The 15422-nt window shown below is 35.3% G+C and overlaps 1 non-coding gene across 1 annotated transcript; it reads left to right on the top strand.

Moving 5' to 3' along the window:
- The first annotated feature begins 13910 nt into the window (after nt 1-13910).
- On the top strand, nt 13911-13982 carry Trnap-agg. The gene has a single exon. It is a non-coding gene; the product is annotated as a tRNA-Pro (tRNA).
- Nucleotides 13983-15422: the final 1440 nt, after the last annotated feature.

Here is a 15422-nt window from a genome sequence, read left to right as displayed (position 1 = left end):
ACTTAATGAAAATCTCAAAAATTAATAAATATTTTGTTATCTCGATTGATCTATCATTATAATACATTCAGTTAGCTGATACGACAGGCGTGCTGCTGGTCGATCTAACAGTCCACTCCTGATAGCAGTACCGCGTCAAAACTATATATAAAACCAAACCCTTTTAAAGACGATCCCTGCCTATCCTTTATCCAAACAACTATAAACTAACGACCTAACGTACAAGCGTTGAATGTCAATTAAAACCTAAAATAATTAGCGTAAACATCCCAGCGACCGTAATTATCCGAATAACGAACGAAACTTGATTAAAATTGGATTACCAAACGTCAGTGCGTGGACCATACATGGCCCCTAATTAGCGGGCTAATTAAACAGATTTAGTTACCAATTGTCGCGATCATCTGACCGATCTGGACTTGTTGACGGCGTGACAGATGCTGTTGAGAGCTCGATTGATAATTAAACTGCGATGCGTTTTAATCTCTACCAAGAGTTGAACAAGTGAAGATGAAGAAAAGAAGTTATAGGACTTTTGCAGGCGATATATCATTCTATTCTGCAAATCCTATTTCAGTATTATTTAGTACATTCATAAACGAGAAAAATATTAAAAAAAAACAAGTTAGGATGACAGTAGTTATTTTTATGTTCAGATTTTCACTTTTGCATGACCAATAACGAGTTTTCATCATCATCATCATCTCAGCCCATAGCAGTCCACTGCTGGACGTAGGCCTCTCCATAATTTCTCCAGCACGAATAATAACGAGTTTTAATTACGCACAAATAATTAATTATCATTTGCATACCACATTGCTTGGAGTATATTATATACATACACGCAGGTGTTAATAAGCATATTTAATCAATTATAAACCTACAGCTGAAAAAACTTTTGTCCAAAGGTAAATAAAACAAATCACAAAAACTAGGAATAAAAAACTGGAATAATATATTCAGGTCACGATTTAATTTAGCACACGAATAAAACAAACACACAGCTTAAACAGAAACAATTGTTTAAACCAACATACAGTGGTAGGTACCACTAAAACAACCGGATTGGATAATTTTTATAAGCAAAGTTGATGCCTCCGGCGTTCTATCTGATCGAAAAATATCGGATTACAATAATTAATTTAAAAACAAATTAGGTACGAAAATCAATTTGCAAGAACAAATTTCCGAGGTTCAGAGTTACCGTTGTGTTTTGGGATACAATTGATTTTTATATTTATTCGGTGTTGTTACAAGACTGATTTATAAAATCGAATTCTAGGCTAGAAAAAATATGTTAAACCTTTGCACCTTAACTACATATTTAGCACTAAATCATACTTTACCACACATGATGGGCTAAATAAGGTAAATGATTATACTCTGAGACTGTGTAACCTACCTAGGTTCCCATAACTTATGATTACAAGTCCCATCATTAATAACTGTCGGTATAGAACTAAACAATTGAAGAAACAAATAAAACAGACGCTATTTCCTCCTCCCCCCCCCCCTCAGTCGCCCGGATGTCTCCGTAAGCAAAAAACATTTTAATTGAAAAACTTGCGAACCCTCATTAGCGAGGCTTATAATTATTTGTTTATTGTACTTTAGTACCTACTTCTAAGTCCAGATTTATGTTTTTTTGGTATAATTGTACATTATACATATGTCTACCCATCGCATCTCAAGGTAATATTAATTATAATGTGGTGTAAGTGAGACAGTATGCTTTATAGTGTAGCTCGTTGTCTCTCTTCTACATCTACGACAATTTTACTTTATTATGCGGTGGCGGTCCCGTTGATTCACAATGACAATGTGTTTCATTCTAGAGCTCCTAGTTTTTCAGTTTCATGAACAAACCACCTTTAGAGTAGAGTACCATCATTCAAAAACTGGTACTATCTCACCATAACACTATCTTGCAAGGTTCATACACGGTTAAAAAGTCACTTCATAGAATCAAGAGCAGCGTCTTCTCCATGTTATATTCCAGTATATTTGCTTGTTATAGTAAATTCTCGGCTCGCCACACTTAGGCCGTAATAGGTGTAATCTCCACGCGAGTGGGTAATGCAACGACGCTTGCCAACTCACAAGCTCGTGAAAGCCTTATTGTAATATCTATGTAGGGATTTTTTACGCTTATTTTTTATTTAAGAAAAATTTAATTTGATTTTTTTTTATTACTACTTTTTGGTTTGGAGAATCATCAAGAAAGAGTAAACATATTAATAGAATAATTAATTGAGGAATTAAGTAGACTTAAATTGAAATTTAATCGACCAAACTCATGCGTGAAGGGATCGGTACAACAAAAACGAGCAAATATGTAATGTTAGTTGTCCTTAAATATTTATTTTAAGAAATAAATCGACAGTGAACATTGAGCATCGCTATAACGGTTTCATGCGAAGCAGCCTAACAGGCAGCTGGACAGAAAGCGGAGACTACGAAATAAGGTTTCTACTCTTTTACGGGCTTTTTTTCCGGGATGAAACGCTAATGTCTTCAACCCACGTCGAGGGCGTGGGGATATGTCGGACTTCCACCGACTAAAAGCACCCCGGGCCCCTTCTACTGCTTTAGCCAGAGTCACGGGATCGCTCGCGCATACTCTGCGCGTCTCTGGCTGGCTCTAGTCCTTTGGAATCCTTCTCAAGAGATAGGTGTAAAAAGCCCACCCCTCACTCCTCATAAGAACGGGTGCGCAGGACGACGCATCTCATACCTCTCGCCCTAAACAACCAATGTGTATAACTTAACTTAACTTCCTTAGCTCAATGCCTACGTAGGCATAAATCATCCAGTCTTATCCATTACAGCTGAATAATTTCACATAGAGCGCTCACCTATCTATTATGGACGGCCCTAACTCATTTGTTTGGTAATACCTGCCCTTAGGCTACTAGTTTCAAGACTTGATGACTGGTAACCTGTTATTATCCATTGATTGTAAAAATACTAGGTACTCACATTTAGAATATTGATTTAGAAGGGACAAGGTCTAGGTATATCTATTTTTGTAACACAAGGGAATTTTTATTTTCTTGTATTTGTTTTTCGTGCTTGTAGCAAAGAAAGTTTGAAATGTTTTAGATCAAACGCGGTTATTTAATCGTACGGTGTACTTTTTCACTATCTTGTGGAATTAAATGATAAATAAGAGCAACCTGTAAACGAAGGTAGGCAACGCCATGATCACCACACTAGCTCACAGCAATTTCGCAATATCAGATTCCAAGATTTAGAATCCTGGTTGACTATCTATGATATATTATTTACTTCACAGTTTGTGTAGAGAACCTGATGTCTTAGAACCAAGCGGTGTGAAAAAAACCCTTGGAACGTTGGGATCGAGCCATATCGCCACCACGTCGAAATTACTTCTCCGGGCATCGGTCTCTAAAAGAATACCACAAAAATCTCATAGTGTCTTAAATAAGCTGTTCTTACAAAAGAGCTTAACAGATAAATATTTGCGTACATAAATGCTAATTGAGTTGATACAGGTATTACCCTCGCATTATAAACTATCTATTGTAATCTTATCCATATATTACGTGTTATAGATGTAATACTATCTTAAGTTTCAATAGGTGTTACTCTGGATATCCAACGTGCCTATTCTAATTGTATTTACGGACACAGATTAGCAAGCGAATGGAGTGATCAAGTGTTTGTGAATGATGTTAAGTCTTCGTATTGCTGTAGTTAAGCTCTATTATAGAGATTAGCAGATGGCATGTCAAAGACCTGCGAGTCATTTTCGCTTTAGTTATGTCAAATTTCCAGCAGGATTGGACAACCCTGGTAGGGCTACTGCCACGACAAAGGGCTAAGGCAGAAACGTGGGTGGGTTTTACTCAGATATAGCCTGAAACTCCCTTCTGCGGAAAAAAAAGATCTGACAAGCTGCTATCACAGTATTGAGCAAATGCCAGAGCCTCACAATAATTGAAACTGAAAGACACACACACTACAACGTCAGATTCTTTTAAAAAGACTTACATTTCGTTTAAATTTCGCGTGCTTGGTAAACGTATCATAAGATGTTATTTCATGCATCAAGTCGTGAACTAAGTCAATCAAGTACGCATGACAGGGTTCGCTAATTATGCCATAGAAGGTTGACAAATCTATAACAAATTTTTTGGCTTTTGGCTCACAAAATCCTAAGTTATATCTTATACATCAATTTTTTAAGGGCCAGTAGAAAGAGTATGTTTTTCCTATTTGTCATGTTTATCAAAAGTTGTAAAAACTCGTTTTAATCAAATACCCGAATCTAATTTGTTTTTTAATGACATGCATTGTAACAAGGGTTGTTTTTCATTCGAACTGCTGGTCGTTTCTAATAAGACTTCTGGGTAGCTGGAATCGGGTTTGTAATTTAAAATAGAACCCTTGCATTATTATTTTTTCTCTACTTTACCTTGACGAAGGTAATTCTGCAAAGGTGAGAAAAGGTATTCTCAAATTTTACCTAAAGATTTGACATTCTCGAATTTTTTGGTGTTTCCTTTCCTTCAAGGATCTGCATTTGAAGAACGTATTGATTTCTTCCTTTTTTCAGAATAACCTTCTTGAAGAAGATGAGAATCAAAATAAAAAACTTTTTTCATTGTCATCATCAGCTACTTATATCTATCATTGACGCTATAGCATCATAAGTACTAACACCCGACCGTCCAATAAAACGGCACAGTACAGGTTCTACCTTAACGAAGACACATAAAAACAAAGATCTCCGTTTTAAATAAACAACATTTACAATCACCATTCAAAGTAAGTTTAATACGCTACTGAAAGCAGGTTCACGTCAAACAGACCATAAACATTTAACGCTGAATGCTATAATAATGGTTCGGAACGGGTTGTTCCCAGTATATTGTTATTGAAGCAATAAGGTCGCTGCCAACCCTCTTGACATAATACCCTTGTTCTTAAAGTATATACCTCGAGAATATTCACTGTAACGACCTGGACGAGGAATCCGAAACTGTTAATTGGTACGACTCGTATTTCATCATCAAATGCTTGGCATATTTACATTTATAGGCGACGAAAAGAGGCAATAAGATGAATACTAGCTACTGACTATAAATTGAAAGTATTTTCTTCCAAAGCAGCAAATGCATTAAAAAGTTATTGACGCTAAAACATTTAAAATTTATAGTTAAAGGACCATAACTAAAGTTCCTTTTGATTTAATACCATTTTAATAAATAACGCTGGCGTTGGTTTTATATAATGCTCTTTATTTCGCAGTATTATAAAGTCGAAAATATAATTAACGATGCTTTAAAAATTGCGGAGAGAAAACCACGCCCGCAGTCACCACGACATCGAAACGTACAATGATGTATGTAAATGCGTTTTATTAATTTTGATCGAAGTAATTCTGTTGGTCACATAAATTAAGTAGATAATTTATTGGATAAATAATGTTAAACACATATTAATTTCATATTAACCCTGTCCTCGTACTACGGGAATTTGAAGTTGAGCTAGTGTCGTTGTGGAAGCAGGACAGCGCTATGCGCAGAACATAGCGCCATCTCTTTCAACAACAACGAAGGTCTTGCCAACAGAGTTTTTATTACCGGCACTTATCTGAGTGCAATAAATACGGAGCTTATCTTCCCGCGCAAATTAATTACGCAGTGAAGCGTTCCATATTTAAACAATATTTTTAAATGATTATTCCATTGGTTACTTACTCTGTGTATTTATGATGTATGCGATGATATAATTGAACAACGATAAATTGGATTGAGGTATTCGATTCAGGAACGATGAGCAACATTGAAATAAATGCTGTAGTACTGCAGAGTTTTTTTTGTAAGATTTTTTTAAAGAAATGAGAAAATTACTTTTTGAATTATTATTATAATAAACAGACATTTTCTACATATAGTTAGTATAAGTGTTTCGGTAGTTTCTGACCTCTAACTACCTTACAGTATTACATTATCATCGGCCTAGCCTTTTCCCAACTACGTTGGGGTCGGCTTCCGATCTAACCGGATTCAGCAAAGTAAAACTGTTTTACAAGGAGCGACTGCCTATCTGACCTCCTCAACCCAGTTACCTGGGCAACACGTTAGCCCTTATTTAGACTGGTCAGACTTTCTAGCTTCTGACTAGTCGTAAAGACCGTGAATGATGTATGAATAACAGCTGGGACCCACAATTTGACGTACCTTCTGAAACACGGAGGAAGGCGTTACGACAAAGATGGTCACCCATCTACCGACCAACCGTGTTAAGGATACCTTAAACTATGATCGATCAACTTGTGCAGTTATTACCTAGCCACAAGCTCTCACATAGGTCCTTCAAAAAATCTTTGATAACAATAACCCTTCCTTACTATTTATCTTCGTACCATAATCCCATAACTCATCCGCAAGCCTTCCACTTAAGAAGCTGCTAACACTATTACATCGATCCGAGAACCATAAATCTACCACCACGAAGGTCATAGAGGAAGCAACTTGCTCCCATAAATCTGTCAGCAACACTTAATTGCGCGACTGTACTTGACCCTGAAACTATACCGTGTGAAATAAAACAGCAACTCATTTCAATTCAGTTTTTCATATATTAGTGCATACTTTTATACATATGTATTACTTATAACATAACAGAAAATATTACTTCCTCTTCAGTTCAACCATCCGTCTCCTTTTTGTTTTTAAAATTAACCAAGTTTTCCCGCGCCGGCAAGTACTAGCTTCCCGCCACGCTAAGTGTTGTCCAACCAAAAAAAATGGCGGGCGTGCGGCAGCAGGATATCGATAACCGAATAGATTAAACATAAAAGTTATTTTATTAAAAAAAAAACGTATTTAAAAATCAAAGTTTTAATACCTATTATTATTTGAAATAAAATTATAGAAATATATTTTAAAAAATCATGACACGTGTGATTGTACAATCATGTACACACAACAACAAAAGTGATTGGATGTATTTTTGAATCCTACTTCCTACTAAAATTATATCCGCGAAAGTTTGTGTGTATGGGTGTTTGTTCCTCTTTCACGCAAAAACCACTAACGGACTTGGACGAAACTTGGTAAACAGATAGTTTATTACCAGAATTAACACATAGGATAGTTTTTAACCCAATTTTATCTTCCGGTAGGATCATTTTCATCAGCAAACATTGATCAACAGCTAGTAATGAACAAAATTCTTATTGATACTATACATGCTACTTCTTGTTACGGTATCACCAACAACTGCACCTTAAGGGTGTAAACAAAATACATTGTCTTTTATACCACTTTTATCCAGAGTTCTAACCCACTTCTTCTAAGGCTGGACAATTACCCGGGACTAAAGAAGATTTGTATCGACTTACGAACTATACATTATCTAGTAGCTATATGTGTAATGTCGGTTGCTAGTCTAATTAATTACCTTGCGGTTTGCAAGTTTAATGTGTTTCCTGGAGTTCGCAAATGCTTTTACAATTCCCGATGGCTCGTTAATCCTTGTGTACCAATTAAAATCGGATTCCAGTGTTTTGTATTGACGTGGTGACATGGATTTTGGTGGCTGGCTTATATGACGTTTTATTCCTAGAGGAGGATTCCTAAATTCTTGTGTAAATGATGAATATTTTCTGTAAGGGATTGTGATTTCAAATGAAGCCTTAGCAAAAACACTCCGGCACCGTCATCGCTGAAACATGATTCGCCTACGTTTTATTTGATTGGGTTCATGGAATGATTTATGATCTATATAGAAGCACTAACAATTTTTTGATGATAGTCGATTATTTGATATAGGCACTCTGTTCAAGGAACATATAGGCTATAACCCTCATATTATAACTATAGTTTCAGTTATAAAGATAAAAGATCATTTATTTGTAAAAACATGAGTATGCAGTACAAACAGGTTTGCAAGCAAGATCTTAAAAAAGAAAGTTACGTCCTTACATGTTTTGCCCACACGGGCGTACAAAAATACAAAATTCAACTAGGTATGACAAAATTAAATTCCTTCTATTTATAAATAACTAACATACTTAACAAGTTAATAAAACTATACTCAGACGACGGATGACATTATAAAATATAAGTTTATAATTAGGTATTTAGAATATCATGTAGACTATTAAAAACAATGTTCTATTAAATATTTTCTTGATGAAATTTAAATTTAGCGACTGTTTTATGGATTTTCGTATTTTATTAAATACTAGCTGTTGCCCGCGACTTCGTTCCCGCGGGTAGAAGATATAAGTTATGGTTATACCTTCCCTGTTTTTTTTCACATTTTCCATTGTATCTTCGCTCCTATTAGTCGCAGCGTGATGGTTTATAGCCTAAAGCCTTCCTCGATGAATGGTCTATTCAATACAAAAGAATTTTTCAATTTAGACCAGTAGTTCCTGAGATTAGCGCGTTCAAACAAACAAACAAACAAACTCTTCAGCTTTATATATTAGTATAGAAGTATAGATTACGAGTGCAAGACAAAAAACATTGTTGTGCATTAGTGCAGTGTTGAATGGTACAATACATAGTCTATCGCTGATTTATGAAGAAGGATCTGACTTGACTGCTTGCAGTATCAAAAATTTCATGGACACTGTAATTTATATGGAGCGTCTACTATAACGTGTTCTACTTACAACACCCTTGTTGAAACTGATATTAATTAAAAGTATTAATTATAGCTCAATGTATGAATGGCAATAATTGCAGAATATTTGTGCACTCTACATTTGTGTACGTTTGCAATAATGAGAGTCTCAACAATGAAATCCAATAAAGCGAAAAACTAAATCACTTTTCGAATTAATAACATTTTTCTGTTTACTACATCTACTGATAAGTTTTGTTTGTCTGTTATGCCGTGCGGACGAAGTTTCCTCACCTGGGGATCCAAGTTCTGCTGACATAGCGAGCTAGTGAACGTATTGTTACATTGTACTGAGTTCCATTTGCAACAGTAGACAGGTTTCTCTAAAGGAACTATCGATAATGTAGTCAATTACCATGGTTACAGATTTCTCCTTTCCCGTGAGTAGAATGCAAATCTCTGATGACTTACTTACTCCCAAAAGACTCCAGTTCTCTCCAGTTCGATCACACTAGTTGATCTTGGTTTGACAGGAAGATTTCAATCTAAATTAAATTTAAATCAAAAACAAAAAAGAAACAGCTTCGGGGTTAGTGTGCAGCATTGAAGAGACCTTGAGTCACGTAGACTTTAAAGATACCAAAATCTATGTCTTTTTTATCTTCAAGCTATTTACGTGTGATCGATTTGGGGTCCTTACTTTAACAAAAAATGGGCATAAGTGACATCATAGCTGTCGAAAATGAAATTACTTATTTCGTTTACATCAGACTTAACCAGCAAAATACCAGTCTATTTCTGAAAACACAGTGAAGTCTGAAGCACTTCATAAGTGTCTATATGCAAGCAAAACCGGGGGCAATAGCTAGTGCATAATATTTGTTTGTTCACGAATCGGACGATGTTTAATTTGCCCTCGACGTAGCTCAATACTGTGTGCAGAACGCTGGATACATGTTGTTTAATTTATATCTTCGCTGTATTTACACTTAGTGCGAGTTCCATTTAAATGCTGTTTTGTATTTAAGACTGATACTTGGCAAAAGTTGCTTGATATTTAAAAAGTATTGATATCTGCATTTAGATCAAGAATTATTTCCTTGTTTTTATCAAAAAATCGCATTTACGCCTAACAGCATTTTCTTCTCCTTTAGTTTCACCTTTGCCCTTTAAGTAGGGTTACTTCTTTGTCCACCATTATTTAGTTATTTACCACACATTTTTGAAGCCAACTTTATTCCATTGAATCATACATGTATAAACAAAATCATGATATAAAATATCATTGTACCAATTCAGATTTTTATCTGCAGCAAATTTTTTGAGCAGAAAAATTTGAAACTTATGTGACATATACTTTAAGCCATTAGGACACAAACAACTATAGCTCCAACATACAACCGCACGAACTTAAGATCTGTATTACATTAAACACTCTTTGAGCCCAAAACTTCGAACCTTCCAGGCAAGGGTGTCAAAGTTGTAGCATAAAATCAATTTGTGGTCACCACATGTCGCCGCTGTAGGCCCTATAATGTGCACTTATGCCAAACTTGAGGGCCCTCAGATATTGTTACGTGTAAAGCTTAGTGTAATTGTTTGATCCTGTTATAGGTGTTAAGGGATTTTGTACTTAACTCCATCTGATAGTATTTAACAAGGAGGCTTTAAGTAAAGGATTTGTATCAATATTGTTGAGGATTATTCAATGTAGAGTTTCTTTAGGTTATTCTGTAGAGTATGGAGTATGGAGTAGAGGTATGGTATCGTGAACTATCTCTGTCGCCGTTTGGTGCGATAGAGTTTCTACAGGGTTCCTTAAAGTTGTCGACTCAGCGCTTATACCAAGTATCTAATCGCTAGCGTACGAGTCAAAAAACAGGTCACAGCCTACTGCCAATGCCTATTTATATGTTATGGTCAATATAGCAGTGTCTAGAGTTCGGTCTCCAAAGGAAAAAGCGAATCATATAAGGTCTTGCTGTTTCCTCTCCGTCTGTAATAATTAGAATATACCTAGAATGCTTCTCTTGAAGTCAGATATTAATCACAAAAAACAGCCTAATCATAAAAGCAATACTCCAAAACATCTTTCCTTTCCTACACCTAAATGTATTTCAGCCAAACAACCCGCCTTCCAAAATCCTCACGATAAAACGAATTCATCCAAAGATATTCAACCCTCACTCAACTCGTTATTTATGTTTTCTGATGTATAAATATTCAATGGTAATACCTGCTTGTACGTCGTTCCGTATAACACGTCCTACTCACTTTTACCTACCTCTTAATAGCCGATCGTTACACTAGATTGCGAATACGGCCACTAGAGACGTGGGCTATATCGATAAATTTTTATTTTATATCGATACTTTTAGTGTATCGATACGAGCTTAAATAAAATGAAAATTTTACTTCCATTTTCAATATTTGTCGTTAAATTGGTGTTAATAAAATATAATGGTTATTTCAATCCTAATATTACCGCAATTTTATTTTTTGTATAGTCTAATCGTTTTAAAAAGTACTCCTGTACCTTTTCCTCCTCGAAGTCCAAATACAAAAAAAAAATGGAACATGCGACAAAATTCGGTAACAAAAAATTGCAAATACCTTTCGGAGTAAAAGGTACTTTTGAATATACATAATTAAATTACAATTTAATAACCTTTCATCGACACTTCATTTATATTCTCTGCCATCACTAGTACAGAAGCCGACCGGTGAACGATAATATTAACGTTAATCACGGGATAGCCGCGCACTAATGAAGTTTCTTGTTAACTTTAGTAAGCTCAACCTCTTGCACGCTACTGTCATCCTGGTACTCTCAGGACAATAGGCTAACTAAAAAAACAATTTTACATCAAGCTTCTATTAAAAATTGAAACGAGTCTTTAGATTCATTGGTAAATGATGCAAGTAAAATATAAATGATAGATAAGTAGGAAAAACTCGCCTAAACCTTTATTTCTATAAACTCTGAGAGAATTATACGCTTTGATCCAAAAGATATTTGAAGAAAAATAGAATACCAAGGACGTAATGGGATGATTTTGACAACTTTAACAAGAAGTGGTCTTTATCAGTTTCGTAATAATACAAAATAGTAAAGAAAATGAACTTTGACGCTTGCCTTCCAGTGCCGGAAAATTATACAAAAAGACTTAGGTATTTTCAATTACACTTAACCCTCAGTGTCGCGACCTTGTCAGGCATCTAACCGGTCTTATTAATTAACACTTTTCATCTATTACGTCCCATGTCCCATAAGCCGGACAAAGGCTATCAGAAAAGCTCATTATTCATTTAATCCAAAACAGACGTGTCTATCCATAAATTAGAGTCAAGCCCCGAATAATATTATTACGGAGTGTTTTAATACGTTCTCCTACATTTTAGAAGAAATGCAATTAAATATATATTCAGTAAAGTTTTGTTACACGATTCCAAGAAAGCAATGAATCTGTATTCTTACACGCGTTGCATACCAATCACGTGCTATTAAGTATAATTGTTATACTTTTTCGTTTTATTAATATTGTGCCGTTATTATAAAAGGTTTGCTGGCAGTTTCTGTTTATAAAATAATCAAAAACAATTTTTCTTAATAATAAAAAATAGCATAAAATGAACGCCCGTGATTCGTAGGTAATATTTCCCAGATCGTTAGATTAACTAAATTGAATTAAATGTAAAATAAACCAAATCGCTTAAAAATGTTGAAAAGGACACGTCAAACTTACGCCACTTTTCTGAACCATTTTTCCAAACGTCAAAGAGACTTGAACAGCGGCAAAGGTTCTAAAAACATATTTTTTTCTAAGGACCCTGTTCTACTCCATACAATCCATCAATTAAATTCACAGTACCATAAATGAGGACGCAAACCCACAGCTTGTAACTAGTCCCATATCAATATTCATGAATTAATTATCCGAATCAATTGGATGAATCATTTTCTAACGGTAACTCACCTAATAATTGGATATTTGTGACCATCAACAATTAATTATCGGGAGCGGTTTAGCATAATAATTAATTTAGTTTGTTTACTCACAGAACGGTTCATAAATAAACCAATGATTGTGTTAGGAATGTCAGAATTATTTGTATTTTGTTCAATGGAGTGATAGATTTTGTTGTTCGAATTATAGGAAAGATGAAGTATTTAAGGAGAAGTCATTTGAAAATGTCTGTTATGACAAGTGAGTAAATTGTTTTTGCAAAACCGTTTTTATGTTATTAAACTATGATTCTCATGTGAATTTGTCTTTACGTCTATTTATTCGGCAACCAGATTGAACCTACGTTAAGCGATTACTGATGGCGTGGTTACTAATAGTTTCATTCTTCGGCCTGCTTCTAATCGAAACGGGAATATAAAATCAGGCTAAACCTCTCCTATATGTGTTAATTCTAATAAACTAACTGTGTAGAAAGTTTCGTCAATTTAGAAAAAAACCACTGAAAGGAAATCCTGTGGTTTTTGAGTGACAGGACAAACATAAAAAATCCATACGAACAAACACATTCGCGTTTACAATATTAGTAGGATTCGCAATTAGAATCACGATACTTTTATCTGTAAGTATAACAAAACGAAAAAAATACTTAAAACAGTTTAACAAATATCTGTGTTCAGTACATGACATACAACAAGAATTTTTATTTCCATTCCTCGAGAGACTTAGTTAACAAAGTGCCAATTCATTTGTTTCTCAATTCAGTAAAACAGTCCCTGTCACGAATCCAGGAGCACAATTGGGTCAGTAGCCCCGGTCGATGGGGGCAAAGGGGGCCCCAATCTGGGTGCATACTTACATGTTTACGAGCCAATAGGGCCCCCCCAACCGTTGGATACAAACGTAGTTGAGAGATATTAACTTGTAGATTTGTTATTGATGGACTGTTTTGAGAGTGTTTGTTTGGGTAAGCGATAGATGGCGTTAGTGTAGGATTCTGAGTTTTCGTGATATTTTCAAACACAGCGATTTCTCTTCGAGTTATTTATGCGAAAAGAGGTGTTTTTTTTTAATTTTATCGAATTTATAAGGTGTGAGTTATATTTTTCAGATCGTTACACCTCCTAATATTTATTTATCGTTAGTTTTATCATTATCTACAGCACATAAGCTATAAATTGTGTTGTTTAAACTCATGGCTGGATTAAATATCTAATATTTAATCCAAGTCATAAATATTGAATATCCATTTTATTGTATTGCGATAAAAATAATTTAATCTTTGAAAATTTATAGCACGATAACATGAGGCTGAGAAATTGGCTTTAGCTATCATCTGGCTCGTTGGTCTAGGGGTATGATTTTCGCTTAGGGTGCGAGAGGTCCCGGGTTCAAATCCCGGACGAGCCCACCACTGATTCTTTTTGTTGCAAAGACAGATAACTATCTACAGTAAACTCTATGAAACAAAAGTATGTTCTTTCAATATGAAATCTCAAAAATAATAAAAAATACTACATAAAGCAAAAGTAATGAAAATATTCACGAATGATTTTTATCACATTTGCATTAATTTTGATCCTCTTTTTCGTTGATTTACAATGTAGTGTCAATGCTTCAGCCGTCAGACATTCGTCGCATCTTAAAGCACCAGGCAATAATTACTTGTATTACGTACATGAATTCGAAAAGTCCTTGATGCGAGTTGGGAATAGATCTTATGATCTTTGACTTGGCCGTCTAACAACTGTTAGCTAGGCTATCGCAGCCACGTTCAAATTGTATATTATTACATATTTTATGTCCCAAATAATTGAAGCATGACCCTTTTAATTGCTGCGACTAATTAATTGGGTTTTAAATTGAAAAAAAAAGACAAACCTCATTATCGGTTGGGAGCAGGTTTGCCGGCAGTTTAACGCGGTTGCAACGTAATTAATGTTTAATTGTTTGGCTTATGAGAGTACGTGAGCTGTTTAATGTAATATTTACCTGTGTCTAACAAGACTGTATGATATCACAATGTACCTAATTTTTTTTTAGGAGTTCCGCACTAAAGTAAAATGGGAGACGATTACTAAGGCTTCGTTGTCTGTCCGTTTGTGCGTAGCCAAGGCTGCATCACATTAATTGTAATAAGAAGAATTTTCCCCCATAGTTTTAAGCCGCGATAAGAACAAGGTTAGGTAACGGTTCTTATGGTCATAATTTGACCGACGCCAGTTCTTATTAAGATTTTATTTTCGTTACCCTTTTAGTTTGCTACTCTAACATGTATTTAGATCTGAGGAAGAACATCTATTTGGCAATATTTGGTCGATTGTGGGATTGTCGCTGGTTGAACACATTGATTTTCAATGAAGATATCAATTTCAGCCTCCCCAGTATTCCTTCAGCTATCACAACCATAACAATTCCATCGCACGGAACAACAAACGTTATTACGAACTAAATAACCACAAATTACTGAATAATTATTCAGTTGATTTCACATTAGTTCTCAACAAACACAGTTCCTTTACACAGCGCCGCTCTATCACCCAAAATAAACATCGTATTAGAGTCAATGAACTCCCATCTCAGTATAATCAGGCAAATTGCGGTGCGCAACAGTGACAGTGTTGTTGTACGGGCGTCCCCGGCCCTCCGCGCCCCTTCACAGCCCTCCGTGGCCCTCTTTGGGCTCTCGCTGTGCCTCTGCACCCTCAGGAGCCTTTTAAGCTCCCGTGTGAGCAAACAAAATAAAATTAAACGCCAGCGTTTTTATATGAGGGATGCGGTGTGGTATGTAGTTGGTGTTGGGTAAAAATAATAAAAATATTTGTTCCTTTTGTGAAGTTTGAAAGCAAA

This window comes from Trichoplusia ni, chromosome 20 (genome assembly GCF_003590095.1).
Source record: "Trichoplusia ni isolate ovarian cell line Hi5 chromosome 20, tn1, whole genome shotgun sequence".
Taxonomy (NCBI): domain Eukaryota; kingdom Metazoa; phylum Arthropoda; class Insecta; order Lepidoptera; family Noctuidae; genus Trichoplusia; species Trichoplusia ni.
This window is presented reverse-complemented; position numbering and strand designations above follow the sequence as displayed.